At 34.4% G+C, this 11,122-nt stretch overlaps 1 long non-coding RNA gene across 1 annotated transcript; it reads left to right on the top strand.

The window, feature by feature from the left end:
* Positions 1–820: 820 nt before the first annotated feature.
* LOC134695538 (uncharacterized) lies at positions 821–6,913 on the top strand. The gene is made up of 3 exons (XR_010102789.1): positions 821–904; positions 3,395–3,601; positions 6,642–6,913. It is a non-coding gene; the product is annotated as an uncharacterized LOC134695538 (long non-coding RNA).
* The last annotated feature ends 4,209 nt before the right edge of the window (positions 6,914–11,122 follow it).

Here is an 11,122-nt window from a genome sequence, read left to right as displayed (position 1 = left end):
TCTGTTTATTTTTTTGCTCTGTTTCGAATCAACAACCTTTGACCCCGTCTCAAACATAGCCAACACCTCGCATGGCGTATTCGCGATGTTGAGGTATGATCAGGTATTGACAATATACAATCAAATTTATCAAGTAAGTAATTTGGTGTTGAATGCCAGTAGATTAGATTTTGTTAATTGATTAATTAAATTTTACCTGTTAACGGATCACTGTCTGTCTAGCTGTCAAATTCATGTTCATTTATTTTAATCGAATTCACAGAACGTGAAGTGTTGAGTTGTTTATTTAAATTTCACGCACAATCTTGGCTGATATGCATTAAACCATTATTTCATGAAACTGCATGAACAATTGACTTATCGCACAATACCAGAACTAAAAAAATAAACCACCGAAAGTCCACATAAGAGATGTGAATTAACAGAATAGAGAATAACGGACAAAGAAAAAAAAGGAATAAAGAATAGTGAAAGAAAGAGAATAATAGAAAAGTGTAATAATGGAAAAAAAGTGTAAGTTATTAAAAATATAGCTAAAAAAAGAAGACAGATAAAGAAGTAAAGAAGACCCCCTCCCCCACACCAACACCGAGACGATCCTTACTTCAACTGTTATTTGATACTGCCGAGTTGTTTTGAGACAACACACGTATAAGTACTCAAGTAGTCAGCCTGTACCACGTAGAAAGCCTCTCGCATCAATTTGAGGATTACCGATCAACACCGATCATTAACCAAGGTTAATATTTTACTGCGGCTCATTTTATTTAGGCTTAAAAATAAACACAATTGACAAGTTTCTTTCCCCTGCATTCTTGATCGCACATGTAAATAGCACGTTGGTCTCAAATAAGACATTGATACAATGCAACACTTGCCGTCAGTATTTGAAAATATTGATTAAGTAGGTATAGAAAATTAATACACGCACACTATTATCAGAGACATATATACACAGGCCTAAATCATTAGTCCGCAAACAACGAGGGTGATGAAAACTCAGCACTTTGAACACAGCCACCGACATGCTGTGAATTTGAAAAGCTTCCCAAATTAGTAACACAGGCACTAGACGTTCTGTCAATTAGTATAACAATATTGGAAGAATTTAAACCATTCCTATTGTAAGCTATAAAACTAAATTTATATCGGGGTGATTGAAATGAGGAAAGGAGAGGGGGGGCTGATAAGGAATTCAGGGCCCCCTTTTTTGTGGGAAAAATTGGTTGTTTATATTGGGGGTAAGAAAGAAGGGAGGAGTTTTAAATACTAAAGAACCCAATGGGATTAAATTTACTAAAACTTTCATATGAATATATACATGATATAACTTGTAAACTGTAAGAGATAAACACACGTCATAGTCTACAGAAATGATGCTGGCACAATAAAACAAATCACATGAAATATAGGGTGAGTCCCTGGAGGTAGTCCATGCCCCTCTGATTTGATAATATGCTATTATTATGTAAACTGTCCAGATCTCCACCCCTAAACCATACATATTATTGAATGGGACAATAAAACAAATCAATTAAAATTAAAGGGAAGTCCCTGGGGGTCACCGCGACACCCCACCCTGTTCAATCTGAGAATGTGCTATTATCATGTTAACAGTCCAGATCCCCACCCCTATACCATGTATATTCTTGTATGGGACAATAAAACTAATCAAATGAAATTAAAGGGAGGTCGGGGGGGGGGGGGGGGGTGTTCACCCTACCCCGTTCAATTTATGAATGTGCTTGTGAGTGACCCAGATCCCCACCCCTAACCCAAATATATTCTTGTAGGGGACAAAATATAAATGAAATGAAATAAAAGGAAGTCCCGAGGGGGTCACCCAACTCCCTCTTGATTGAAAACTTGTATACAGTCAAGTTCCCCATCCTAAACCATGTATATTCTTGTATGGAACAATAAAACATATCAAATGAAATATAGGGAGAGTTCATGGGGGTCAACCCCACCGCCACATGTTTGAAAAACTTTTAAACTATTGACACACATCACATCATGATTGAGATCCTCAGTGGTAAGGTGGAAAAATTTCCGGATCCCTGATCCCCACCCCTAAATCATATATAATCTTGTATGAGACAGCAAAACAAATCAAATGAATATGGGACCATAGGAATGGCGAGTTATGGAAGCTTTCGTTTGGGAGATTTTGTAACAGCATCCTGTTACAATTACTTCTTGTTTGAACATAAGTTTGGTTTTTATTATGCATGTCTTTCTTCTACATATTTGGATAAATAGCTTCATAATCTGTCATATTGCAAGTTGAACCTTCTTCAGTAGGCCTATCCCCATCAGAGACCAAATGATGCACAAGTAAGGTATAGGTAACAATATGAATGCAACTATGAGCAAAAGCCATACCAATGGCGAATCCAGGGGGAGGATTCCAGGGTGGAAAGTTCAACTTGGAACCCCCCTATTTTTAGGACACTCAATGCATTTGAATGGGAAAATATAGTTGGAACAACAACCCCCCTCCCCACCCTTCTGTCTTGGGTTGGGAACCCCCTTTTTAAAATGGCTGGATCCACCTGGGCATACTATCTAGCTAGCTATAAAGGCTTTAAAATATGAAATAAATCAAACATGGAAATTAACGGTGTAGATATGGTAGACAACTGTTTTGAATTTTAAAAAAGCCTTTAATAATAATGTTAAATTTTGTGTGCATTTATTTTTGCTTACTTTCAATAATCATGATAATAAACAAAATTCAGTGATTGATTATTTAAATTTAAAAAAAAAATCTGCATACATGTTATAAAATGGGAAGTGAAAACTGGGACTTTGTCAAAGAGACAACAACCCAACCAAAGAGTAGACAACAACCCAACCAAAGAGCAGACAACGACCAAAGTTCACCTATGTGTCTTCAATGCATTGAGAAAACTTCGGCACTGGTCTTCAGCTCATAAATAAATCAAAAATGAGAATGAGATGCAGCTCTCAGTTGCTAATAAAAACCTCACAATAACATAAATAAGTTCTGATTATCAGAATATACAGTATTGCAACATTCTCTCAAAATTTACACATGGAGCTGAGAAACTAAAATTAATCATGCTAATTTAACATTTAAGTCCTTGAATTCAATCTTAATATGCATACTCCTGTACAAAGGAATATAAGTATGCAATAGACATATATGGTCTTCAAAAATTAGAGTATTGATGCTATTAATTTATGACAAGATCTTAATCAAGTAATAATTTTGGTTTGTTTTAATATTTCGGAGGTTAGTATGACCTTTTTTTTTGTGATGATGTTTTCGTTTTAAGTTGAAAAAAAATTGTTTGGACCAACAAAAATAAAAACACAAACATGACAAAGTTAATCTAGAATTATGTTTTTATCATTTTTTTATGTTTAGGTTGTCAGCAAGATGAAAAGAACAAATATGCAGTTTAATAAAAGTCAAAGTGTGGATAAGCTTCAAGGTTCAAGGTCCTACCTTTGCAGATTTTCATATTTTGCATGAATGAATTTAAAGTTTATATCATGGACGGCAGTGAAAGAAAAAAAAAATCTTTTCAATTTCCCTGCTACGAAGGATAAATGTAAAGACATCTTGTTTTCCGTAAGTTTTAATTATGTTCTGGTTTTTTGGGGCTCGCTGGTCTTAACCATTTTTTTAGCTCACCTGGCCAAAGGGCAAGTGAGCTTTTCTCATCACTTGGTGTCCAGCGTCCGGCGTCGTTAACTTTTATAAAAAATCTTCTCCTCTGAAACTGCTGGGCCAAATTTAACCAAACATTGCCATAATCATTATTAGGGTATCTAGTTTAAATATTGTGTCCGGTGACCCGCCTAACCAACCAAGATGGCCGCCATGGCTAAAAATAGAACATAGGGGTAAAATGCAGTTTTTGGCTTATAACTCATAAACCAAAGCATTTAGAGCAAATCTGACATGGGAAGAATTGTTCATTAGATTAAGATCTATCTGCGTAGAAATTTTCAGATGAATCGGACAACCCGTTATTGGGTTGCTGCCCCTGAATTGGTAATTTTAAGGAAATTTTGCTGTTTTTTGGTTATTATGTTGAATATAATTATAGATAGAGATAAACTGTAAACAGCAATAATGTTCAGCAAAGTAAGATTAACAAATAAGTCAACACAACCGAAATGGTCAGTTGACCCGTTTAGGAGTTATTGCCCTTTATAGTCAATTATAACCATTTTTCGTAAATCTTAGTAATGTTTTACAGAAATCTTCTCCTCTGAAACAACTGGGCCAAATTAACCAATCTTGACTACAACTATCATTGGGGTATCTAGTTTAAAAAATGTGTGGCTTGACCCTGCCAACCAACCAAGATGGCCGCCATGGCTAAAAGTAGAACATAGGGGTGAAATGCAGCTTTTGGCTTATAACTCAAAAACCAAAGCATTTTGAGCAAATCTGACAAGGGTAAAATTGTTTATCAGGTCAAGATCTATCTGCCCTGAAGTTTTCAGATGAATCAGAGAATCTGTTGTTGGGTTGCTGCCCCTGAATTGGTAATTTTAGGGAAATTTTGCTGTTTTTGGTTATTATCTTGAATATTATTATAGATAGAGATAAGCTGTAAACAGCAATAATGTACAGCAAAGTAAGATTTACAAATAAGTCAACAAGACCAAAATGGTCAGTTGACCCCTTTAAGAGTTATTGCCCTTTGAAGTCAATTTTTAACCATTTTTCGTAAATTTTATATATCTTTTACAAAAATTTTCTCCTTTGAAACTGCTGGGCCAAATTAATCCAAACTTGGCCACAATCATCTTTGGGGTATCTAGTTTAAAAAAATGTGTGGCGTGACCCGCCAAACCAACCAAGATGGCCGACATGAATAAAAATAGAACAGGGGTAAAACGCAGTTTTGATTCTTAACTCAAAAACCAAAGCATTTAGAGCAAATCTGACATGGGGCATAATTGTTAAACAGGTCAACATCTATCTGCCTTGAAATTTTTCAGATGAATTGAACATTCTGTTGTTAGGTTTCTGCCCCTGAATTGGTAATTTTAAGGAAATTTTGCTGTTTTTGGTTATTATCTTTAATATTATTATAGATAAAGATAAACTGTAAACAGCAATAATGTTCAGCAAAGTAAGATTTACAAATAAGTCAACATGACCAAAATGGTCATGTTGACCCCCTAAGGAGTTATTGCCCTTTATAATCAATAGGATTTCGCTATATTTTTCTATCTAAAAAAAACTTATCTTAGACTTAAAATCGGGTCACTGTTCATTTACGCTCACAATCTGCCTTCGATGAGTTAAAAAAGATATTTCAATTTTAATGCCCCCAAAGATGGCATTTTTACAGCAAAGGGAGATAACTTGAAGCTTTTTCAATGAGATCTAGAATTTAAAAGTCACCTTGGGCCAACATGAATTGATTTTTATGCCCCACCTATGATAGCAGAGAGGCATTATGTTTTCTGGTCTGTTCGTCCGTCTGTCTGTCCGTTCCTTCGTCTGTCTGTTTGTTCGTCCATCCATTCGTCCGTCTGTCCCGCTTCAGGTTAAAGTTTTTGGTCAAGGTAGTTTTTGATGAAGTTGAAGTCCAATCAACTTGAAACTTAGTACACATGTTCCTTATGATATGATCTTTCTAAATTTTAAACCAAATTTAACTTTTGACCCCAATTTCACGGTCCACTGAACATGGAATATGAAAGTGCATGTTTCAGGTTAAAGTTTTTGGTCAAGGTAGTTTTTGATGAAGTTGAATCTCCAATCAACTTGAAACTTAGTACACATGCTCCTTATGATATTATCTTTCTAATTTCAATGCCTAATTATATTTTTTATCCAATTTCATGGTCCATTGAACATGGAAAATGAAAGTGCGAGTGGGGCATTAATGTACTTTGGACACATTCTTGTTTTGAATTATTTTTCTACTATATGATAAAGTAACAAAATTCTACTAAAGGTAACTGATAAAATTTGTAATCATGGTAATGAAAAATAAGTGTTTAATTTTTTTCTGAAAATCTTATGTTTTGGGATATCAAAAATATCTCATTTTTAATTTTAATAAAGAGGAAGATTATTGATGTATGTATAACTGTATATAAAAATGAGACAGCAAGCCAACAACACAAAAAATAAGGATAAAACAATATATATTTTTCGTAGAAATGTTATAATTTCCAATATTCCAAAGAGTTCTAGTTTTTTTTTTTAATGAAATAAAGTTGAACTGTCAGAACTTCAAAAGCTTCAGGAAATGTTATTTCTTTTTTCTGCGTTTTGTAAAATATATTGCAAATTCTTGTGAATAATGGAATGGTATCATAATTGTCTAAAGTTTTAACATTGACCTTTTTATATATAGCTTGGGAAAATACCCAAATGTTATAAAGAAGAATCAATTAATTGATTGTTATATAGTATTAGAATAGGAAGATTTGGTATATTGATAATTTGACAACTCTCCATCAGAGACCAAAGGAAGTAGGCGGTTAGCAACTGATGACCATGATGACACTGGACAACCTTTAACAATCAGTAAAATACATACCGCATAGCTATTTTTATTGAAAATCATATTAACACTACATGTATGCAAACAATTTTGTATAATCAATAACTTCAATTTTTGTTGGTTCTTTTTCAGAAGGATTGAAATTCATCACCTAGAATAAATGAAGAAAACATAGAAACAAGACCAGAATACATTCAAAGACAATGTTGGATCAGTTATTATTTTCATCAGTCAGTCAATGATTTAGAGTTCTTTAAAATACCAAACGATCTTGAAACCACAATAATGTCAATGTTCTTTGCTGAATGACCAAAAAGTGGACTATACAAACACACAATGCTTGGTGATAAGAAACTACTAATGTTTTGTGTGGAGAGATATTGTGAAAAAATTACATTTACTTAAATAGCTACTATATGTTTAGCCTAATAATAGAGTTTTTCAGATTTCAAATGGTATATAATTGTGTTTCGAAAAAGTGTTCTATAATTCATAAATAAACATATATGATACTTGCAATATCTGCTTTGTTGTTTAAAATTTAAATTTTGAACAGTTATAGAAAAATATGTTGAATTAATATTTCCAAAGAAAAAAAGATATTCAATTTAAAAGATTCATCTTATAACAATTTACTAACAAAATAGAATATATTATAACATACACATTACTGCATATTTTCATCTATATATTTATAATAAAAATCCCATAGGATTTTATTTTGTCCCATGGGATATTAAAAATCCCATGGGATAATTATAATCCCATGGGATTTTTTTTGTCCCATGGGACAACAAATATCCCATGGGACTACAATTATCCCATGGGACCAAAAAAAATCCCATGGGATTTAACCAAAATCCCATGGGATAATGGTAAATCCCATGGGATTTTGCCCTGTCCCATGGGATATTGAAAATCCCATGTTTTTATAAATCAAATAGCAAAATAAATATAATAGTAACAGTAGAAAACCAATGAAATTATTGAATCCCATGTAATTCCGCACATTTTGGTTATATACATGATACTGTAGCTCTTATTTGAGGCGGCGGCAGATTTGCAAATGAGTGTTTTGCAAATTAAAAGTGTCCAGTGTTATAACAAGTACCTGGAGAGATCTCAATGTAATTTTCTCGGCTTCTCTGATGTTATCAAATTTTCATCTGTTTTTTCTTCTTCCTCTAAGATGCAAATTGCCAGTCCCCTCTCCAAGCACAGACTAGTGCTAATGCACATTTATCATTAGCACTTAGTAAGTACCCGGGAAGATCTCAGCTTTATTTTCGACTTTCTTCTTCGGATGAAATATTCGTTCTGACAATCTTACATCAAATCTTTGTATTTAAGGTCTAAGGTGTCAACAATTGATAAGTGTCATATCGCATCTCTTCGTTGAGCTTCTGATGTTTTAGAACATATGAGACAGTCGTTGAATATTGATTAGTGTCATAATTGATCAGGTCGATGTTTGTATCCCAAGCTAAGTTTAGACGATTTTGAAAGGGAGATAATCACGATGATTTTCAGAGATTAATGAATTTATTTACGATTTTCTTTGTATATTGAAATTTTTAACAAATGATATATTATATCGTTACTATTTGCACACGTTTGTCCCAATGCAGACTAGTTCACGTTCATTTTCTTATATCAATCTGTAACTTCCTTATGACGAAGTGAAGCACATTTTTCCAAGCACAAGCTAGTGCTACTATGTTAAAGAAAGTTGCACACAGCGTGTCCCTGGGAAAATGCACCGTTGCTTTATACATGTATTTCTGTCTTATGTTTGTCGGTAATTTTCCGTAATCCTTCCAAGCACAAGCTAGTGCTAATGTGTATCGATTATTAGCACATAACAAGTACCTGGAAACATTTTGGACATGGGTGGTACCTTTTGAGTTCTTCTGTATTTCTGTGGTGAAGTTATTTCCGACTCCTCTCCAAGCACAGGCTAGTGCTAATGCTTGTTTATCATTTGCACATAACAAGTACTTGGGAAGATATCAGATTGATCTGAAAATCTGTCGACTTAGTCTTCGTCTTCGTCTCGCTTTTCTTTTCCATTTTCTCTTGATGTTGTGATGCTAAACCTTTGATCTGTCTCCAAGCACAGGCTAGTGCTAATGTTGTATCTTCATAAGCACATAACAAGTACCTGGAGAGATCTCAATGTAATTTTCTCGGCTTCTCTGATGTTATCAAATTTTCATCTGTTTTTTCTTCTTCCTCTAAGATGCAAATTGCCAGTCCCCTCTCCAAGCACAGACTAGTGCTAATGCACATTTATCATTAGCACTTAGTAAGTACCCGGGAAGATCTCAGCTTTATTTTCGACTTTCTTCTTCGGATGAAATATTCGTTCTGACAATCTTACATCAAATCTTTGTATTTAAGGTCTAAGGTGTCAACAATTGATAAGTGTCATATCGCATCTCTTCGTTGAGCTTCTGATGTTTTAGAACATATGAGACAGTCGTTGAATATTGATTAGTGTCATAATTGATCAGGTCGATGTTTGTATCCCAAGCTAAGTTTAGACGATTTTGAAAGGGAGATAATCACGATGATTTTCAGAGATTAATGAATTTATTTACGATTTTCTTTGTATATTGAAATTTTTAACAAATGATATATTATATCGTTACTATTTGCACACGTTTGTCCCAATGCAGACTAGTTCACGTTCATTTTCTTATATCAATCTGTAACTTCCTTATGACGAAGTGAAGCACATTTTTCCAAACACAAGCTAGTGCTACTATGTTAAAGAAAGTTGCACACAGCGTGTCCCTGGGAAAATGAACCGTTGCTTTATACATGTATTTCTGTCTTATGTTTGTCGGTAATTTTCCGTAATCCTTCCAAGCACAAGCTAGTGCTAATGTGTATCGATTATTAGCACATAACAAGTACCTGGAAACATTTTGGACATGGGTGGTACCTTTTGAGTTCTTCTGTATTTCTGTGGTGAAGTTATTTCCGACTCCTCTCCAAGCACAGGCTAGTGCTAATGCTTGTTTATCATTTGCACATAACAAGTACTTGGGAAGATATCAGATTGATCTGAAAATCTGTCGACTTAGTCTTCGTCTTCGTCTCGCTTTTCTTTTCCATTTTCTCTTGATGTTGTGATGCTAAACCTTTGATCTGTCTCCAAGCACAGGCTAGTGCTAACGTTGTATTTTCATAAGCACATAACAAGTACCTGGAGAGATCTCAATGTAATTTTCTCGGCTTCTCTGATGTTATCAAATTTTCATCTGTTTTTTCTTCTTCTTCTAAGATGCAAATTGCCAGTCCCCTCTCCAAGCACAGACTAGTGCTAATGTACTTTTATCATTAGCACTTAGTAAGTACCCGGGAAGATCTCAGCTTTATTTTCGACTTTCTTCTTCGGATGAAATATTCGTTCTGACAATCTTACATCAAATCTTTGTATTTAAGGTCTAAGGTGTCAACAATTGATAAGTGTCATATCGCATCTCTTCGTTGAGCTTCTGATGTATTAGAACATATGAGACAGTCGTTGAATATTGATTAGTGTCATAATTGATCAGGTCGATGTTTGTATCCCAAGCTAAGTTTAGACGATTTTGAAAGGGAGATAATCACGATGATTTTCAGAGATTAATGAATTTATTTACGATTTTCTTTGTATATTGAAATTTTTAACAAATGATATATTTTATCGTTACTATTTGCACACGTTTGTCCCAATGCAGACTAGTTCACGTTCATTTTCTTGTATCAATCTGTAACTTCCTTATGACGAAGTGAAGCACATTTTTCCAAGCACAAGCTAGTGCTACTATGTTAAAGAAAGTTGCACACAGCGTGTCCCTGGGAAAATGAACCGTTGCTTTATACATGTATTTCTGTCTTATGTTTGTCGGTAATTTTCCGTAATCCTTCCAAGCACAAGCTAGTGCTAATGTGTATCGATTATTAGCACATAACAAGTACCTGGAAACATTTTGGACATGGGTGGTACCTTTTGAGTTCTTCTGTATTTCTGTGGTGAAGTTATTTCCGACTCCTCTCCAAGCACAGGCTAGTGCTAATGCTTGTTTATCATTTGCACATAACAAGTACTTGGGAAGATATCAGATTGATCTGAAAATCTGTCGACTTAGTCTTCGTCTTCGTCTCGCTTTTCTTTTCCATTTTCTCTTGATGTTGTGATGCTAAACCTTTGATCTCTCTCCAAGTACAGGCTAGTGCTAATGTTGTATTTTCATAAGCACTTAACAAGTACCTGGAGAGATCTCAATGTAATTTTCTCGGCTTCTCTGATGTTATCAAATTTTCATCTGTTTTTTCTTCTTCCTCTAAGATGCAAATTGCCAGTCCCCTCTCCAAGCACAGACTAGTGCTAATGTACATTTATCATTAGCACTTAGTAAGTACCCGGGAAGATCTCAGCTTTATTTTCGACTTTCTTCTTCGGATGAAATATTCGTTCTGACAATCTTACATCAAATCTTTGTATTTAAGGTCTAAGGTGTCAACAATTGATAAGTGTCATATCGCATCTCTTCGTTGAGCTTCTGATGTTTTAGAACATATGAGACAGTCGTTGAATATTGATTAGTGTCATAATTGATCAG

Source organism: Mytilus trossulus, chromosome 13, assembly GCF_036588685.1.
Source record: "Mytilus trossulus isolate FHL-02 chromosome 13, PNRI_Mtr1.1.1.hap1, whole genome shotgun sequence".
Taxonomy (NCBI): domain Eukaryota; kingdom Metazoa; phylum Mollusca; class Bivalvia; order Mytilida; family Mytilidae; genus Mytilus; species Mytilus trossulus.
This window is presented reverse-complemented; position numbering and strand designations above follow the sequence as displayed.